Genomic DNA, 19,485 nt, shown 5'->3' with positions numbered 1-19,485 from the left:
CACCCTGCTGCTCCATAGCCGGTGGTCCCTCTTGTACCGGGTTGTTGGCAGCCTCCCTAATGCGGTCTCTTGGAGAACGGCGTCTGCGAATAGCATTGGCGTCCTCCCGTCTCTGACGACGTTGCCCTCTGGACCTTGTCCGATGAGCAATCGGAGACTCTCGGCCCTCCTGAGCTGATAATCTGGGCCTTGAAGGTCGTGGCATCCTGATGGTGTTGGATGCCAATGTACCTAAAAAAAGCTAAAAAATTACAATATTAATAATAATATTGTAAACAATAACAGTATAATACTGATGGCAATATAAATTTTTAAGGATAATGAAAAATCGCAGTTGTCGCAGGAGACGTGCTCTGGCGATGTGCATCGGTCGGCGTCCTGTGCAGAAGTGATCTGATTGCCACTTCCTGTCCGGGGTCCTGCTGTGTTTGGGCTGCCTCTTGTTATGCCTGATGACTTGCAATTTTTTTCGGTCATGAAACGCTATATCTTGATAAATGTGATATTTTTCTATAGATTTTACATATAATGAAATATTGCTGTGGCCGTTTAATCGTTATTTTTCGATTTTACCACTAGATGGCACTGTGCCTGTATTCTGCAAGGCTGTAATACCGCTGGTTGCCATAGATGTCTCCCTTCCCGATCGACTCAATACAGTGCATAGGAAGTTTTTGCTGGCTTGTAGCAGCCATGCTTTCTGTCGTTATGTGTGGGAGGATGATCCCGGAGCTCAGGCAGAAAACGGGCTTCCCCCAGAGACGATGGGAGCATAATGGCCACCGAGGAGAACAGAGCTGAGCAGGTAGGAGATAGAGCGGGAAGGAGAGCCGGGGGTGGTGAGGAGAAGGCTGGGCCTGCTGGGTGGTGTAGTCCTCAGGGGGTGTTGTGGAGGGGGCTGGGGAGTCATGTATGTAGTGTGTGACCGGCTATAGAGGTGATGATATCCAGGAGGGGGACAGACGTAGCTGGATCTCCCCCATTATGTGCCCCCATCACCCCCCAGTGTCCCCTCATCTTCCAGTCCCCCCTCCCCCCCTCAGGCCTGCCCAGGGTACAGCTCATTGCTTTCCTTTCCTGACTTTCTTGCTGGATAGCAGGCGGCTGCAAGTGTGGTGATGAGGATCCCACCTTTAGGCCCTGTTCACCTCTGGCGATTTGGGATGGCAATTGTGTTTGTTCCGCGATTGGGAAATCGCACTGCAATCCTAGCGTGTGTTTGTGTGCCATCCATTATTAATGACACCTCAGACGTAGGAGCTTCTTTTGGGCGACAAGCTGGAGGAAGAACCGCACCGCGTTCGAAGTGACATTAAAATGAATGAGACGCAAACAGGCGTGGTACGCTTTGCCAGGATTGCAGGGCGATATGGAACGGCAGCAACTCTGCCCCATGATCCCGAATTGCCAGATGTGAATGGCCACCCGAAGCGTTAGAGTCCTGGTGCCCAACACACGGCCCCCCGGCCCTCTGCGTGTTGCTGGCGGCCTTTTGGGCACCAGGTACAGAGAAGAATGACAGCAGAGTGGCGGGCACTTGATGGCTCTCTGTTCTGCTCTGTGTTCCAGCTCCTGCATTGTGGAGACAGACTGTACTATGGATGGAGTTATCTCTGTCCCCAGTACATGGAATGTCCCAGCCTGGGAGAGGGAGAGCGACGCAGGAGCCTGTGATCAGGTAAGGTGGATGGGGGAGGGGTTAATATTCACTGCTATGGACAGTAATGGGGAAAGTAGGGGGGAGGATAATTTATGGGGGGTTACTTTCACTGCCATGGTCAGTAATGGGGAGGGGGGGTGAATTGTGAGGGGTTAACTTTCACTGTCACGATCAGGGAAGATTATGGAGGGGTTAAAGCGGAGTTCCACTCAAAAGCGCAAGCTCCCCTTATTTGCCTCCTCCCCCTCTCCACTGCAATATTTGGCACCTTTTGTGGGGGTGGGGGGAGCGGGTATCTGGTTTGGCAGGTACCCGCTCCCACTTTCGTCTCAGTACGCCATGGCGAAATGACCCGGAAGTTGGGCCCCCTCCTTGCTCCCGCAATCTCCTGGACCTTTCACAGGTTACAGGAGACTGCTAAACCAATTAGGAGGTGCGGCGCTACTCGTGCATGCGCAGTGGGTACCAGGCTGTGAAGCCTCAAGCTCTCACAGCCTGGTGCCCACAGCAGAGATGCCGGCGCCATGGAGGACAGAAGGAGAAAAGAGACTGCCAGTGAGTACATCGCTGGACCCTGGGACAGGTAAGTGTGCGTTTATTAAAAGTCAGCAGCTACAGTCTTCATAGCTGCTGACTTTTAATAAACACAAAAACGGCTGTAAGGCTACGTTCACACTAGCATTGTGTGCAGGCGGCAGAGAGGCGTTTGGGAAGCGTATTTACCGCTTCCCAAACGCCTCGGACAATTCTGCACATTGCAGCACATGGTGCTGTTCTAACTGGAGCGTTAGCGTCACGGCAAAACGGACGCCTCTGGTCGAGTCAGGAGGCGTTGAAGCCTCCTATTCTAGTCTATGGTGCTGATCCGCAAACGCCTGGTCGGCGTTTGTGGCGCGGTTGCGATGTGGTTGCGGAGCGGTAACACCATTTAAACTTCATTATAGGCGTTTGTGGGGTGTTTTTAACGCTCGGCAAACGCCTAGCAACCGCCGCTAAACCGCGCATGCGGTGTTTGCGGAGCGTTAAAAAAACACTCCGCAAACGCCGGACCAACGCTTGCCAAACACTATAGGGGCGTTTGGCAAGCGTTGGGAAAACCGTCAAGTGTGAACGAGCCCTAACTCCACTTTAAAGCAGAGTTGCAGCTGAAAAAAACAAAAAAGCAGCTGCAAAGACTGTAGCTGCTGACTTTTAAAATACAGACACTTGCCTGTCCCTCGGCCCAGTCGTGTCCTCAATGGCCATCTCTCCCCAGTGCCGGCATCTTCAGTGTGGGCACCCAGCTGTGACAGCTTGTGGCATCACAGTATCACAGTGCGCATGCGCGAGAAGCGCTACGCTTTGTGAATGGCCCTGTAGTCCTCTGGGACCTGTCACACGTCCCATAAGACTATGGGGCGGGGAGGACAATTTCCACTTCTGATCACCTAGGCGATCGCAGCGGAAGTTGGAGCGGGTACCTGTCAAATTCAGGTACCCCGCTTGCTCCCCAAAGGTTTCAGTTGTTAATGATGCGGGAGACAAAGGCTTAAAGCGGAACTTCCTGTTTTGGGTGGAGCTCCGCTTTTACTTTCACTGCTATTGTCAGCAATGGGGGGGGGGAGTTCATGGAGGGGTAACTTCACTACTATGATCAGTAAGGGCCCTCTCACACTGCTCTGTAGCAAAAAAATTGTAAAAACGCATATTATTATTATACAGGATTTATATAGCGCCAACAGTTTGCTCAGCGCTTTACATGTACTGTAGTTATATGGCAATTTTGCTGTGTTTCAGATGCGTTTCTGGTGCGTTTTTTGATTGCTTGCAGCTGTGAAAAATGGACATGTAACTCAAACACCAAAAACGTGTGCGTTTTTGTTGCCTTTTTGATGCGTTATTGTTGCGTTTTCAATTCATTTCTATGGGGAGCTGCCTTTTTGGTGCTGTTTTCAAAACTAAAACCAAAGATGCAGCATGCAAGACTTTTCAAAATGCACCACAGCGCAGTGGATTTAATGGGATTAATTTTTCTTGCGTTTTTATGGCAAGGTAAAAGTGCAGGAAAAACATATCATTGTGAAAGGGCCCTAATGGGGGAAAGTGGGTGGGCTGAATTAGGAAGGGGTTAACTTTCACTGCCAAGATCAGCAATGGGAGGGGAGATCATGGAGGGTTCAACTTTCACTTCCGTAGTCAGTAATGGGAGGGGAGATTATTAATGAATGCAGGGGAGGTTAAATTACACTTCATAGGGGGTTAACTTTCTCGGTCACTGAGCACCTATGTGGTGAGGGGGTTACATTTTACTGCCAATGAGGAGGGGTGGTTAATAGTAGTGACACCAGAGCTGCGAGCTGCTTCTTGCAGCCGTTGACACCAAAGCTGGGGTCTTATTATTGCATCCACTGACACCAAAGCTCTGCAGTTATTATTGCATTCCCTGACACCAATGCAGTGTTTATTTGCCTTCACTGAGACCAATGCTGTGGCTTATTATTGCATCTACACTGAGACCAGTGCTGCTGCTTATCGCACCTATTGACAACAATAATGCTGCCTGCAGAGTTTGGCAGGCGTTGACGCTTTGCAACTGACTCTATTCACTTCTATTGAAACGCACCCCAACCGCAGGTTAAATGGACTGTAAACGTGCCTATGGCGTTTAGTGTGTTTACAGTGCAGATGTAAAGCATCAAAAGTGATCATTTCCCATTTTATAAACCCCACACAGGGAATTTAAGAGACCCAACATGAATGCCTGTACAACACATCCTAAATGCTCATCAATGCTATAGAACCATCCGTTCTTTTTGAAAGGAAGAAAAACGTATTGTTCTTCCGTGTAAAAAAACAAAAACGCAACAGACAAAAATCGGATGTAAGCGGACATACGGTCTGTTTTTGCATCAGTCAAGGATGTAAAAACTGACGAGAAACTGATTTAAACTGATCCGTTTTTTTCTTTGAGAAAACGTGACTGAAGTGACGAATAAACAGAATGCCCATGTGAAAGGACCCTTATGGCAATTTGGGCAAAAATCCATTTTGATGGTATTCCCTATTTTATTGGTAAGGGTTCATAATCACGTCTCTGCTATTAATGCTGATTATTTTTAGCTTGCATAGCCTTTTCTTTTTTTTTTTTCAGATAAAGCAGCGAAAGATTAGATCCCTTGCTGATTCTCTTCTCCTATTATGGGGCTCTGTTTTGAAGATATCTTCTCAATTACTGTTCGTGACAAAGGTTTTAGCAGTTAATGTCTATACACCGTACAAACTTCAAAAGGCACCGGAAATAAATTGGTCAAAGTTCGTTCAGTGGATGGCCCTGTCGGCCCTTCCCGTTTGACATCCTTTGATTGAAAAATAGAAGGAGTTGGATGGAAAATCAGATCTGCAACATAGATCCAGAAATGAAAAGATTGGTGGGGGTGTAGTTTAGCCTTCCACTACTGTACTGAAAATAAAAGCATTGTTATTTCTGTTGTGTTTCCGAGTTTGCCTCCCTTCCTCACTAATGAAACAATTGTCATTGGGATACTAAGGCTGGGGTTCTCACTTTTAAGGTGGGGTTCACATTGTTGCACTGTGGTGATGCAGACATTGGTGCACTGCAATGCCATTCATTCTTAACCGCAGCACAATGCGCAGTGATGTATTACATTGCATTGTAGTGTGCCATGTACCTTTTATTGTTGCGTTAGGCAGCCTATTCAAAAGAATGGGTAGGCTTATTGGAATGGGCGGAATAATGCACATGCATTTAACACAGCCAACAATGTGAATGTGTCCTACATGACAGGGAGTCCCGACTCCTGGATAGGAGTATAAAAATGACAGGTTCTAATCTTCCTCCATTTTATACTAACACTAAAAAAAAAAATAAAATGTTGGCTGATCTGTTTAGCACTTGTTCTTTTGACATTGCAGCAGGAGGTCTGAAATGAGATTCATGAATAGGGTATGGAGGAAGTATACGGTGTAACTGTTAGTATGCACTCATACCTGAGCACAGCAATTTTTAAAGCAATTTTTGAGGGTTTTTGCAAGAACATACAAGCATTTTAGAAGTGTATTACAAGTGTTTTGTTCAATTTGTTAGTATTCAAGCTTCAGGGGTTTTTGTTTTAGCCAATTGGAAGCACTGGGGGAAATCAGTTACATGAGCTAAAAAAAATCCTAAAATACACCTGAAAGAATGCTCGAATTTTCAGTTGTTGAAGTCTTTTGGGGCAAAATTGCTCAATTTTGTCTGAAAAGTAGCTCATATACTTTTCTGAGAGACAGGCGTCCAACTTCAAACAGGATGTTGAAATGTGAACATTGGCTGTTGAAAACAATGGGATTTGGATTGTTGAGCGATTTGGGCTTCTAGTTAAAAAATGCTTAGGTGTGAATGGGGCCTTAAAGTGGTTGTACAGGCTTAAGGTTTTTTGCCTTCATGCATTCTATGCATGAAAGTAAAAAAACCTTGTCTGTGCGCCAGCCCTCCCTCCCCTCTTGATCCAGCGATGTGCACTGGAGTCTCGGCTATCCCGGGACTCCCTCTCCTCATTGGCTAAGACAGCAGCGGGAGCCTTTGGCTCCCGCTGCTGTCAATCACAGCCAGTGAGAAGAGGGGGGGTGGGACTGAGCCACGGCTCCGTGTGTGAATGAACACACAGAGCAGCAGGTGCCCTCATAGCAAGTTGCTTGCTGTGGGGGCACCCAACTGGAGGGAGGGGCCCAGGAGCACCTGTGGGGGACCCGAGAAGAGGAGGATTTGGGCTGCTCTGTGCAAAACCACTGCACACAGCAGGTAGTTATGACATGTTTGTTATTTTTAGAAAAAAAAGTAAAGCCTTTATTATTGTTTTAACCTGTTCCTACCTGGCCAATAGCAAAATGATGGCCGAGCGGGACTCGTCGATCTGGGTGGGTATCATATGACGTCCTTCCCAGATCACGCAGTGCTGAGGTGAGATCTGTCACCAGCTGTGTACCTTGGACACAGCCAATGACAGATCTGTGTATGGGCCCTTTGCCTGTACCATGTGACCTGCTGTGATCAATCACAGCAGGTCACATGACAATCGTAAACAATGGATGACTTCCTTTCATGCCATCCGTTGTATACAGTTATGTCACTAGCTCTGATTGGTCACAGTGATTACATGTACAGACTGGGTCGATCACAGCCCATTTGTCTCATGTGATTAGCTTTGGCCAATCACAGCTAATCACCACTAAAAAAACAGTTAAATGCTTGCTTATAGCAAAGAAATTGTTTTTGCTATAAGCAATCGTGTGAAAAAAAAAAAAAAGTACTGATCATTTCCCCAGAGTAGTACAATGTTAGTATGATAACATTGTACTACTCTGGTCAGTGTGTTATGAAAAAAAACAATCATTTAAAAAAAAAAAATGTAAACAATCTTTTTTCTTTTTTACACTGTCACCATCCCTGATCACCACCTTTCATTTTCTCAAAAATTATACAAATTGAAAAAATTCACCATGCCTCTTACTAAATACTGCAGACAGTCTACTTTGCAAAAAGGGGTAATTTGGGGGGTATCTGTACTGTCCTGACATTTTTGGGCCTGGAGAAATTAGATTGGTTGTCAGTACTTCAGATTTTCAGATATATACCATAATTTGTGGGCTCTATAGCTTTCCTACAGACTAAATAATAAGTACTGATTTGGGTTATTTTCAAAGAAATGTAGCAGAATACATCTTGGCCTAAATTTATGAAGAATAATTATTTCTTGTTAAAACAGAAACAAAGAAAAATGTTTTTTTTTTTTCAAAATTTTTGGTCTCTTTTGGTTAATTTAGCAAAGCATAAAAAAGAAAAACTGTGGGGATTAAATACCACTATAAAATCGCTCTGGTTGTGTGAACAAAATGATAAAAAATGTAGTTTGGGTACAGCGTTGCATGACTGCGCAATTGTCATTCAAAGTGTGAGAGCACCGAAAGCTGAAAATTGGCCTGAGCTGGAAGGGGGGGGGGGGGTAAAAGTGCCGGTATTGAGGTGGTTAATGTTTGAAATTCGTATTACTGCTTACTTTCCATTCAACCTTTGTAGTCACTGTTGTACTTTAACAAGTGTCTACTGCTGTGAAAGATTTGATTTAGGCTACATTCACACCTGTGCTTTTGCCAGACGGCGTGTAGTTGTGAGAGAGTCAGTGGTGGATCCCAGCATTTAGCTGCAGGAGGCGACCCCATTATGCGCGTCCCTATGTGGCGATTACCTGCGAGTGATTGGCCCGGGACGCAAACCCAAGCTGATCACAGTAATCAATGTATTAATGACGCGCTTGCTCTCCAGAGGATTTACCCCCCTTCCTGACCAGGCCATTTTTTGCGTTACTCTAACTGAAAATTGCACGGTCATGCAATGCTGCACCCAAATGAAATTTACGTCCTTTTTTTCCCACGGATTGAGCTTTCTTTCAGTGGTATTTGATTGCCTGTGCATTTTTTTTTTGTTGCGCTATAAAAAAACAATTAATTTTGAGAAATAAAAAATATTTTTGACTTTGTGCTATTAAACATTTCCAGTAAAAAAAATTTTTCAACATTAAATTTCGTCATAAATGTAGGCCAAAATGTCTTTGCTAAAAACAAAATCCCAATACGTGTAAATTAATTGGTTTACGTTAAAGTTATAATGTTTACAAATGGTGGTGTATGTATAAAACAAAAAAACATAAAAGTTAACAAAATTTAATTTCTTAAGATTTTCAAGAGTTAATCTACTAGCAGGAGGAGAAAACGGCAACAACCTTGCTCAGTCTCATTCATTGTCCAATCACAGGCTGGGGCATACTGATGAGTAAACTGTATTTCTTAAAGCGGTATTAATCTCCAAAACAATAATGTAATACATTGCCATTTGCAAATTCTTAGATGTGGTGGCTGCATTGATTTCTTTATTTAGGTTTTTCTTTTATTTTTGCCTGTTGTTTTTCAACAGGCAGAGTGTGGAGACAAACCATTTTACACTGACTGGTGCTTAAAACGATTGTAGAGGAAATGAAAAGAAAAAAAAATGGCAAACATTTTATACTTACCTGCTCTGTGCAGTAGAATTGCACAGAGTGGTCTCGAACCTCCTCTTTTCAGGTCCCCCACCAGTTCTCCAGGCTCCTCCTCTCTGTCTAGTGCTCCCACGGGAAGCCTTTTCCCATGGGGGCACGTGTGCGTGCTTGTTCCCCGCCCCCTGCTCCTTCATCACTGGAGTTGATTGACAGGAATGGGAGCCGCTGATATCCTGCTGATATCAATCTGCCCAATGAGAAGGGAGACAGTGGCGAGAGCCGCTGCTATCGTGCACGTCGCTGGATCGGATGGGGTTCAGGTAAGAATGAGGGGGGCTGGGGGGATCCTGCAGCAGAGAAGGTTTTTTACCTTTAATGCATTCTATGCAAACCTCAAGGCTTTAGAACCACTTTAATTTGTTAGTCAAGTTCCTCTAAATCTGCCAGTGCATCTAAGGCAGGCCATAGATTATTCAATTTTTGCTGCAATCTCAGGTTGCTGTCCAAAGGAGACTCTGTGGCTCTTCTACTGGAGGCACCCTGAGACATCTAAAAAGGAAAAGAGACAAAATTAAAGAAAACTAATGCAGCCACCACATTTAGAGTAGAAATTTGGTCAAAACCTAACTAAGCTGAAACTGAACATTGGAGGAAGGCTGAAGGAGACAAGCAGAAAAAGGGAATATGATACATAAAATCAATACTCTCATTAAGACTCATTCAAAATGGTCGAGAATAAAATCTGAATAGTAGCTGCTGTGGCCCTAGGACAACAAGATAAAAAAAACAAAAGCCACAGGTGGGGCACCAAGGTTGTAGACATGGGAGACTCTGAATCTACATTAGTGCAATTTACCTTGCATCTACAGGAGAAAGAAGCAGACAAAATGAAAACAGCCTCTAAAGGATGGTACTTAAAGCTTTCTAAGGTGATCAGTCAGCAGTCAGGCGTGTGCATAGGCCAGGCAATCTTACAACGTGTTCTGGTTCAGTTCACTCTGGTCCTGGTTCTGGTTCTATTCACTCTGTCACTCCTTTATAGGGAAATAAAGGGGGCAAGGGTCTTCTTTAAGCAAAAACTTTGCTTCTTTAGAATGCTCTTTCAGGGCTGCTGTGCACTCTCCCATTTACTTTTGATGTTTGTCCAATCCAGCCAGAAAAGCCTGCTCAGGAGACTGCCAGTTAATGTGGACATATGAAGAATAAAAACAAGGAGGCTATAAACCAGGAATCCCTGAAGATTTAAAGGTCTAGTTTGCTCATATACAACATGTAGGGGTGTAATGCTGGCCATACATGTTGCAATTTGATTGAGCAATCAAACATTTGATTTCATTTAATTGTCAAATGCACTAAACTGTCGCAGATGGAAAATTCCAGTTTAGGTTGACAGCAAGGACGCGGAATTGATAATGCCCCTGATCAAATGTGGCGGAAAAATAATTCTATTGATTATTTTAAAATTCTGTTTCAATTCAATCTGTCAATAAATTAACTTAAAGCATTTGTTTATTGTCTAGTGTTGACTTCACAATCAATGGAATTCTGGTATTCAGTCCTGTGTGGTAGAGTACTTAGTTCCTCCAATAATTTCCAACCATATTTGCACTTCCTGCTGGTTCAAAAATGGTTATAAAGGATTGCAAATTGCCACATCTATGGCCAGCTTATGTCCTTATGTTTTGACCAAATATGTATGGGTAAGGCTGGCCATGCATAATGCTATCTTCTTTCCTTCAATCATATGTTGAAGAAAAGAAAATTGCGTGATTCTTCCTTCAACATAGGCAGAGTTGATGGGGAAATACCTCGCACTGCAATATTGTATTCTGACTGTGGGAAGAATACAGTGATCACTGCTGCCTTTGGCAGGCTGGTTGTACTAAAGTCGATTGATACATTGACTTCAGTACAATCAGTCCACCCATAGATCGAAATTCGTCCAGTCCCTGTTGATCTGGCTGAATTTCCATCTGTCTGTGGCCGGCTTGTTGATGGCGAAATCGAAAATTTTATTTCCTTCAGCTCTGTGGTTGAGGGAAAGAAATTGCATAATTCTTCCTTTGCTCTGTGATAAGAAAGAGCTTGATGGTTGTACCCTGATGCGCATCTTTCTAGAGCTTGACAGTCCTGATGTGTCCTAATGCCTAGTACATACAATGAGAACAGCAGACGAATGATCGTCCTTTTTTTTTTCATGCTAGTCTCCTATCGAAAACTAATAGGTTACTAAAGTTACGAAAATTATTGTTAGACAGAATACAACTTCGGAAGTGATGTAATGTATTGTACTGCATTGTAATGTATTCTTTTGTTCTAAGCATGCTTGGTCTCAGTCGCTTGATTTTTTTCTTACAAATACTATACTAATTACATGAAAATCATTTGTTCTTTTATCTTACAAGAAAAATTTTCATGTTTGTCCCTTCAGATATTTTCACAGGAACTGTCGTGATCGACTCTCAAAATCTGTGTGTGTTAACGAATAGTTTATTGGATGATCGCTGCAAATGCGTTTTTTCTCATCGTGTGTATGATGCACAGAAGCCTCCATTGTCTAATTAGACAAAAGGGGAAGTTCCGCTTTATGGCAAGGAACTCTCTGAGGATCTGAAAAAAAGAATTGTTGCTCTATGTAAAGATGGCCTAGGCTATAAGAAGATTGCCAAGACCCTGAAACTGAGCTGCAGCACGATTGCCAAGGCCATGCAGCGGTTTACCAGGACAGGTTCCACTCAGAACAGGCCTCGCCATGGTCGACCAAAGAAGTTGAGTGCACATGCTCAGCGTCATATCCAGAGGTTGTCTTTGGGAAATAGACGTATGAATGCTGCCAACATTGCTGCAAAGGTTGAAGGGGTGGGGGGGTAATCACTCTATACGAGGGTTTACAGCTGTTTCTTCCAGATGTTATGGGGAAATAGGCTAAACCTTGTTAAGCGGAACGTAACTTATTCATCCAGGCGGGAGGGTGGCCTAGGTATGGTCAACCCAGTTATGGGGAAATAGGCTAAACCTTGTTAAGCGGAACGTAACTTATTCATCCAGGCGGGAGGGTGGCCTAGGTATGGTCAACCCAGTAGTTTTTTTCTCTCTGATGTTCTTGAAACATAACTTTGGTAGCATGTTGGCAGAGAGACCGCCTGCATGGGTAGGACTTTTTCATGCCTGGTTTGGACCCTTTCTGAACAGTTGGGAGAGTGGCGGGCCAGTGAGAAGCCTGCGGGTCAAGCACGGTAAGCTCCCGGCTTACGTGGCCCCGTGCCTGAAGTTACTCCGGCCGTGGCATGTGACGGTGGAGGAGGTCAGGTCCCTCCCTAGGAAACTCCTGGGTGAGAGGATTGTGGCTACTGCTTTCCATGCGCCATTGGCCCTGAAAGATTGCCCAGGCCATATCATGAGAGAGGGTTTGCATTTATTAAATCTGGAGCAGATCCCCCTGAAGTTGAGGGACCAGGCCTGGCTCGGCTTCCATGGCAGGTTTTACGTAAGGGGCAACCTGAAGTGCCGCTCTCTGGATGACCGTGGTTGTCCGAGGGTGGAGTGTGGGGGTGAAGTGGAGAGTATGGACCACTTCTTGCTTCAGTGCCCCTTTAACGTTTAAGTGTACAAAGAGGTGAGTGGGGCTTTGGGTGTCTCTTTCCTCCACTGCATGTCTTATGCGGAGTGGGTGCATGGAGCATTTGAAAGCCGCTCGGGTTTTGATTTAGACACCTTGGCCCTGATTCACTATTGGGCGTGGGCGCATATTTATGGGCTTAAGCCCAATTTTCATGGGCGTCCGTCATTTTTTTACCCTGCAACCTAATTCACTATTGAGCAGAGCCCATAAGCAGATGCCCAATCTAATTCACAAACAGACACACGCCCGAAATCAGACTCACAAAACAGACTTGCTAAGAAGCAAGTCTAAAACCATGAAAAATCACTGCAGAGACATGTTCACTTAGAAATTTGCTTTGCCAAATATCAGGACTTCACTTTAAACAATATCTGCTATTTCCAAAAAAATTAAAAATGTGTTAAAAATCGTTTTTTTCAAGGAAATCGACACAGTAAAAATCTAGAAGCCCGTGCAGTGTCTTTGGCAGATACAACTGAGCATGTGCAGAACACATTTTAGACTTCTGCCATGGGCGTTTGCTTTTTAGCCACTGACTAATAGTGAATCTGATTGTGGATTCCTCTGACAGCCGGCACTCGCTCGCGACTATTGTGTTTAATAAACAGCACTCGGCATATCTTCATGTAATCTAATTAGATTTCCTTAGTTCTAGTGATTCTATTTTTGTTTCTTATCCTTTAGAATTATTTCTGTAATGATTTTACTTATTTCAAAGGTCTAGATAATATTTATTTTGACAGCTGAATGTAAAAATAAAGGTCCACATTAAAAAAAAAAAAAAAAAAAAAACAGCGGGGGTCCCCCCTCTCATCCATACCAAGCCCTTCAGGTCTGGTATGGATATTAAGGGGGAACTCCACGCTGAAATTTAAAAAAAAAAACAGCGTGGGTCCCCCTCAATATCCATACCAGACCCTTATCCGAGCATGCAGCCCGGCAGGTCAGGAAAGGGGGGGGACGAGCGAGCGCCCCCCCCCCTCCTGAACCATACCAGGCCACATGCCCTCAACATGGGGGGGTGCTTTGAGGCAGGGGGGCTCCCCCCCCCCAAAGCACCTTGTCCCCATGTTGATGAGGACAAGGGCCTCTTCCCCACAACCCTGGCCGGTGGTTGTGGGGGTCTGCGGGCGGGGGGCTTATCAGAATCTGGAAGCCCCCTTTAACAAGGGGGCCCCCAGATCCCGGCCCCCCCCCCTACGTGAACGAGTCTGCGGTAGATGCTCCCGCAGACTCCTTCACAAAAAAAAAAAGTGTGGTGTAAAAAAAACACAGTACAGGGTCTTTGACAAGTCCTTTATTAAAACAATGTCCCCCGAAGTAGATCCAACGTCAATCACGGCGGCGGCGGCAGGGACCCGAAAAAAGAAAAAAAAAAAAGGTTCCGCTCCCGTCGGAGGCTCCCAGCCTTGTGAAGAAGAGGCTAGCTGACAGTTCTTATATAGGTATGGGGCGGGGCCAGCCGGGCACATCATCCCCGCCCCTTACCTATTTGAGAAATGTCACCCTGTCTCTCCGCTGAGGCTAACTAGCTGAATGCAGGAGACAGTCTGACATTTCTTATATAGCTATGGGGCGGGGCCAGCCGGGGACATCATCCGAGTGACCCGCCCCATGTCACATGCTTGCTGTTCCCGGCTGGCCCCGCCCCATAGCTATATATAAGAAATGTCAGACTGTCTCCTGCATTCAGCTAGTTAGCCTCAGCGGAGAGACAGGGTGACATTTCTCAAATAGGTAAGGGGCGGGGATGATGTGCCCGGCTGGCCCCGCCCCATACCTATATAAGAACTGTCAGCTAGCCTCTTCTTCACAAGGCTGGGAGCCTCCGACGGGAGCGGAACCTTTTTTTTTTTTCTTTTTTCGGGTCCCTGCCGCCGCCGCCGTGATTGACGTTGGATCTACTTCGGGGGACATTGTTTTAATAAAGGACTTGTCAAAGACCCTGTACTGTGTTTTTTTTACACCACACTTAGTTTTTTTGTGAAGGAGTCTGCGGGACCATGTACCGCAGACTCGTCCACGTAGGGGGGGGGGCCGGGATCTGGGGGCCCCCTTGTTAAAGGGGGCTTCCAGATTCTGATAAGCCCCCCGCCCGCAGACCCCCACAACCACCGGCCAGGGTTGTGGGGAAGAGGCCCTTGTCCTCATCAACATGGGGACAAGGTGCTTTGGGGGGGGAGCCCCCCCTGCCTCAAAGCACCCCCCCATGTTGAGGGCATGTGGCCTGGTATGGTTCAGGAGGGGGGGGGGGGGGCGCTCGCTCGTCCCCCCCCTTTCCTGACCTGCCGGGCTGCATGCTCGGATAAGGGTCTGGTATGGATATTGAGGGGGACCCACGCTGTTTTTTTTTAAAATTTCAGCGTGGAGTTCCCCCTTAATACCCATACCAGACCTGAAGGGCTTGGTATGGATGAGAGGGGGGACCCACGCTGTTTTTTTTATTATTTATTTAATTCACGGAAATAATTTAAAATTCAGCTGTCAGTGGGAAACCCCGATGACAGCTGAAACATTCCTTCTGTCCCTGCAGAGAGCTCCGCTATTATATTTGACATTAAAAAGTATAGAGACTGCAACATTGTATCCATTTGTATCCATTCCGGATATAGATGTTTTTATTCGGATACAAATAGATACAATGTTGCAACCTTTATACTTTTTAATGTCAAATATAATAGCGCAGCTCTCTGCAGGGACAGAAGTAATTACTTCGCTATTATATTTGCAGGCCGTAGATGGGGCGAAAATCGAACAATTTTTTTGCCATTGGTGGTAACGTCGGCCCATTGAACAACCGATTTTTTTTTTTTTAAAACGGTCAGTTTTCGCCCCATCTAAGGCCTGCATTTTTCTTTTTCTTATTCTTTTTTTTTATTCTTTTTCTTGCAGGTCATGGCTCATGTGCAGATTATTTATCTGTTAAAAGATCAGCCAATTTGCCGATCATTGCAGCTAAAATCGGCCGATCTGCAAAATCGGCCAATTTTTATCCAAATTTACCAATTAAAAAAAGTTGCAAAATCCCCAAAAATGGCTGACCAATTAACCCACTAACGGGCTGAAAATCAGCCGATTTTTTTTGCGGACGATTTTAGACCCATCTAAAGCAGGCCATAGATGGGTCTAAAATCGGCCGATTTTTCTGCCGAAAAGAAAATCGAACGATTTTCGGGCCGTTAGTGGGTTAATTGGTCAGCTGTTTTTCGGGATTTTGGCACATTTTTTTTATCAGTAAATTTGGAACAAAAAATTTTCAACTGGTAAACAAAATATGCTAAAATCCCAAAAAATGGCTGACCAATTATCCCAATAACGGAAGAGGCCCTTGTCCCCATTAACATGGGGACAAGGTGCTTTGGGGGGGAGCCCCCCTTCCCCAAAGCACCCCCCCATGTTGAGGGCAGGTGGCCTGGTATAGTTCAGGAGGGGGGGCGCTCGCTCGCCCCCCCCCTTTCCTGACCTGCCGGGCTGCATGCTCGGATAAGGGTCTGGTATGGATTTTGGGGGGATCCCCAAGCTGTTTTTTTTATTTCAGCGTGGAGTTCCCCCTTAATATCCATACCAGATCCGAAGGGCTTGGTATGGATGGGAGGGGGGACCCCACGGTTTTTTTTTTTTTTTTTTACATTCAGCTGTCAGTGGGGAACCCCGCTGACAGTTGAAACATTAACACATGGCTGTCACTCCTACAATCCCGCATGAGTTATGTTATCAACTCATGCAGCATTTTAGTAGCGAAAACCAATGCAGCGCTCATGTTTCAGCTGTCGGCGGAGTTCCCCACTGACAGTTGATGTAAAAGTATTGCAGGGAATTATAAACAATTTGTAAAAAACCCGGCGTGGGGTCCCCCCTCCCATCCATACTAAGCCCTTCGGGTCTCGTATGGATGTTAAGGGGTAACTCCACGCTGAAATTAAATAAAAAACAGCATGGGGTACCCCCCAAAATCCATAACAGATACTTATCTGAGCATGCAGCCCAGCAGGTCAGGAAAGGGGGGGGGGGACAAGCGAGCGCCTCCCCCCCTCCTGAACCATACCAGGCCACATGCCCATACCAAATTATTCAAACATTTGTAAACAGACCAATTAACTGAAATGGTTTGGCATTTGTACCCCAAATATGACGTTCCCTGAGGCATTGGTAAACCGAGGTACGCCTGTATTAGTATTGCAATCCTTTGTATTGGGATACATAGAACCATCATACATGTGAATTGGCAACATAGCACAACATTTGTGTCACATTGGAGATATCTGGTAGTTACACTGAACTTGCATAGGGACCAAAGATTGATTCACAGGACAGAAATACAGGCTGGATTAGCAATGTAGCTCCGTGGATTAGTGGTTAGCACTACTGCCTCACAACTCTAGGGTTGTCGGTTTGAATCCCAACCACGGCAAGGAAGTAGTATGATCTCCGTGTGTGGCTGTCTTCAAATAGATGTTCTGGCAACATCTTTGCTTTCTGTCTAAGTGATCCCTAAAATGTGAATTAGAATGAGGCCTTGTCTGTTGAAACACCTTCAAAGCTGTACCTTATGTGAATGTCATACAATGGGATAAGATAAGAGCCTGGAGCACTAATAGATTTGATAATGATGGTTTACACTCCACCCACTTTTGTGAAGGATTTGGCAAGCAAAGAGCTGACAGAGAGAGAGAAGAGCGAGCCAGTGAGATGAAGAAGAGTGAGCGAGAAAAACATACTGAAGAGTGATAAAGAGAGACATACAGAAGAGTGAGCGAGAGAGAAGAGCGAGCCAGTGAGACAAAGAAGAGTGAGCGAGAGAGAAAAGACTTGGTTGGTGAATCCACACATCAAACTTGTCACAAATACTGGTATGGATTTTTCCACCAAATGCAAAGCAGACCGCACGCCTTCAAAGATTTATTTCCTTTGTTAATTCTCCTGCTTCGTTCACACTATATGCAAATGAAAATTACTGTTTAAGTTGCCAATTTTACTGTGTTTTCTAGAGAATTACTAACTAGTTGTGTTTTCAATTGTGTGTAGCATTGCGATTTCTATTTGAGTCTAGATGTTAAATTGCTAATAAATGGCCAAAATCTTCAAATACCTTTGAACTCTCACTGCAACAAATGGCGTACGTTAATACATTCACATTCATTATATCCAATATCAGGTACGATGTCAATTCACAAATCGCACCTGAAATTGCACACCCTGGATGCGACTTGTCATGCGATTGGCATGGCCAGCAACTTGCCCTTTGCATGGCAAATTGCACACAATGTTACTGGGGGCTAACACCACTGTCACATCTAATCCGATGCGGCAATTGCCCAACTTACAGTGAAGTTGCACGAGTTCACAATCCAATTGGATGTGAACAGAGCCTACAGTGGCCAATAGGGTGCGACTTGGTCTACGATTTGCAAGTCGCCTGTAATGCCAATTGCATGGCAATCGCAAACAATGTTACTGGGGGCTACCCGGTCACATTAAAGCAGATTTCTAAGTGGTGTTATTGACACCACAGTCACATCATGTGACTTGCATAGAAGTTGCATGATTTCAAAGTTAGGGTACATGGTGATTTCAAGTGCAATTTGCAAGACAATCGACACCGATCTCAGCAAATTGCATGAAATGTAGTGTATTCATTACTCTATTATTACTTGCGGCTCCAACCAAGTTTGAACCACAACAATATGAACGCTCCAATAGCGTGCACATTGAGTGGGACTTGGCATGTGATTTGCACAACATGCAAGTTGTAAATCGTCTGCAAAGTCGCACCCTATTGTCTGCTATTAGAGTGACCACATGGGTGCGTTTCAAACACTGATTTCTATAGTAGTACATGTACTACTTTAGTGGCAATTTGCATAGAGATCTGTGTCAGATGTCTTGAAAATTGCATTAAAACGGTCAACTTTACTGTAAGTCGCAGGATTTGTAAATCAGCTTTGCCCAGAGTGTAATGTTTGGTGATGTTTGATTTCTGGAGTGTTTTGCCAATTGATGGGAAATTCACCATACTAGTCAAATCGATTTGTCATTTTCAGTATTGCATACAAGATGTGGTCATGTGACTGTCTTAACTCATGCGAGAATCTGGAGGGAATTGTGACCATAGTAGCAATAACGGTTCCAATTGGGGTTCCCTTTCACATCCCTGCTCAATGTTCTGTTGTATGCTGCACACGTACATTTCACTGTATATTTCTTTCTGATTTGTGGGGCCTGTATACCAAGGGTTAATGCAGGTAGGAAGCGGATTCATCAGGTGAAAACACTTTCACTGACCAAACTAAGGTCAGTGGTGGGTGTGGCTTCATTGGGTGTGGGGCCTTGTTTGGCGCGCTCCAAATACAACCTAGCTTATATAAAGATGTGCAGTAGGGTGTGATTTGGCCTGTTACTAGGCCGGGTGGTTTGTGACTAAGTCCTTGCTTGTAGTGGTTTGGGGGAAGAAGAGATTTTGTGCTGAATTGCCCCAGACACCACTCAGGCTGTGTTTGGAAGTGGGCTGGAAATGTTTGCATATTTTTGGCCTTGTAAAGTGTTTGTGTGTTATTGCACAATGATTGTGTTTTTTCTCTTTGCATTGAAAGCCTCACGCATGTCAATCGTTTTGTTTAAAATCTGCTCTTGTTTTAATTTTGTTTGCTTATTTAGACTCCAATGCATTTTTCTGACAAACCTGCTGACAAATGTATGTGTAGGGGATTTGTAGAGGTGGGAGGGGATTTGTAGAGGTGGGAGGGTTTTTTTTCACATGCTTTGTTTTCTTGATATTTTGATCTGAAGACTTTTTTTTGAATGGATCTTTATACTACGTGATTGTGTAAGTAAATCCTATGTGCATGAAAATGTTACTTGATTCATCTTCCCCTTTGTTTCCTGCTATAACCTGTGCACACACAGTTCACTAGAAGTATCTTTAGATTGTAAGCTCTTATGAGCAGGAGTGTTTTATTTTTGCCACATCAATCCTATTTTTGTGACTCACCAAGATATTGACTGTACCTACTTGTTCCTGCTGACCAAATAAATGACGATATATTTGATCAATAAATTTTTGACCGATGTTTTTGTGTTTATTTTATGTTCAATATATGAACAACCTTAATAGTTACTTTGTATACTTATATAATCTGCTCAAATGTAGCTTGTAAGAGCGTGAATATGCAAGTGGGTGCAAACTGGCTTTT

General features: G+C 44.6%; 1 long non-coding RNA gene across 1 annotated transcript; it reads left to right on the top strand.

Annotated features, from left to right (window-relative positions):
- The first annotated feature begins 655 nt into the window (after positions 1-655).
- On the top strand, positions 656-5,131 carry LOC149441558 (uncharacterized). The gene is made up of 2 exons (XR_016307327.1): positions 656-805; positions 4,791-5,131. It is a non-coding gene; the product is annotated as an uncharacterized LOC149441558 (long non-coding RNA).
- The last annotated feature ends 14,354 nt before the right edge of the window (positions 5,132-19,485 follow it).

The sequence above is a fragment of the Staurois parvus genome, unplaced genomic scaffold (assembly GCF_062004578.1).
Source record: "Staurois parvus isolate SC_StPar_1 unplaced genomic scaffold, SC_StPar_1.0 ptg000975l, whole genome shotgun sequence".
NCBI lineage: Eukaryota > Metazoa > Chordata > Amphibia > Anura > Ranidae > Staurois > Staurois parvus.
Note: the sequence above shows the minus strand (reverse complement) of the source record. Positions and strands in the feature narration are given on the sequence as shown.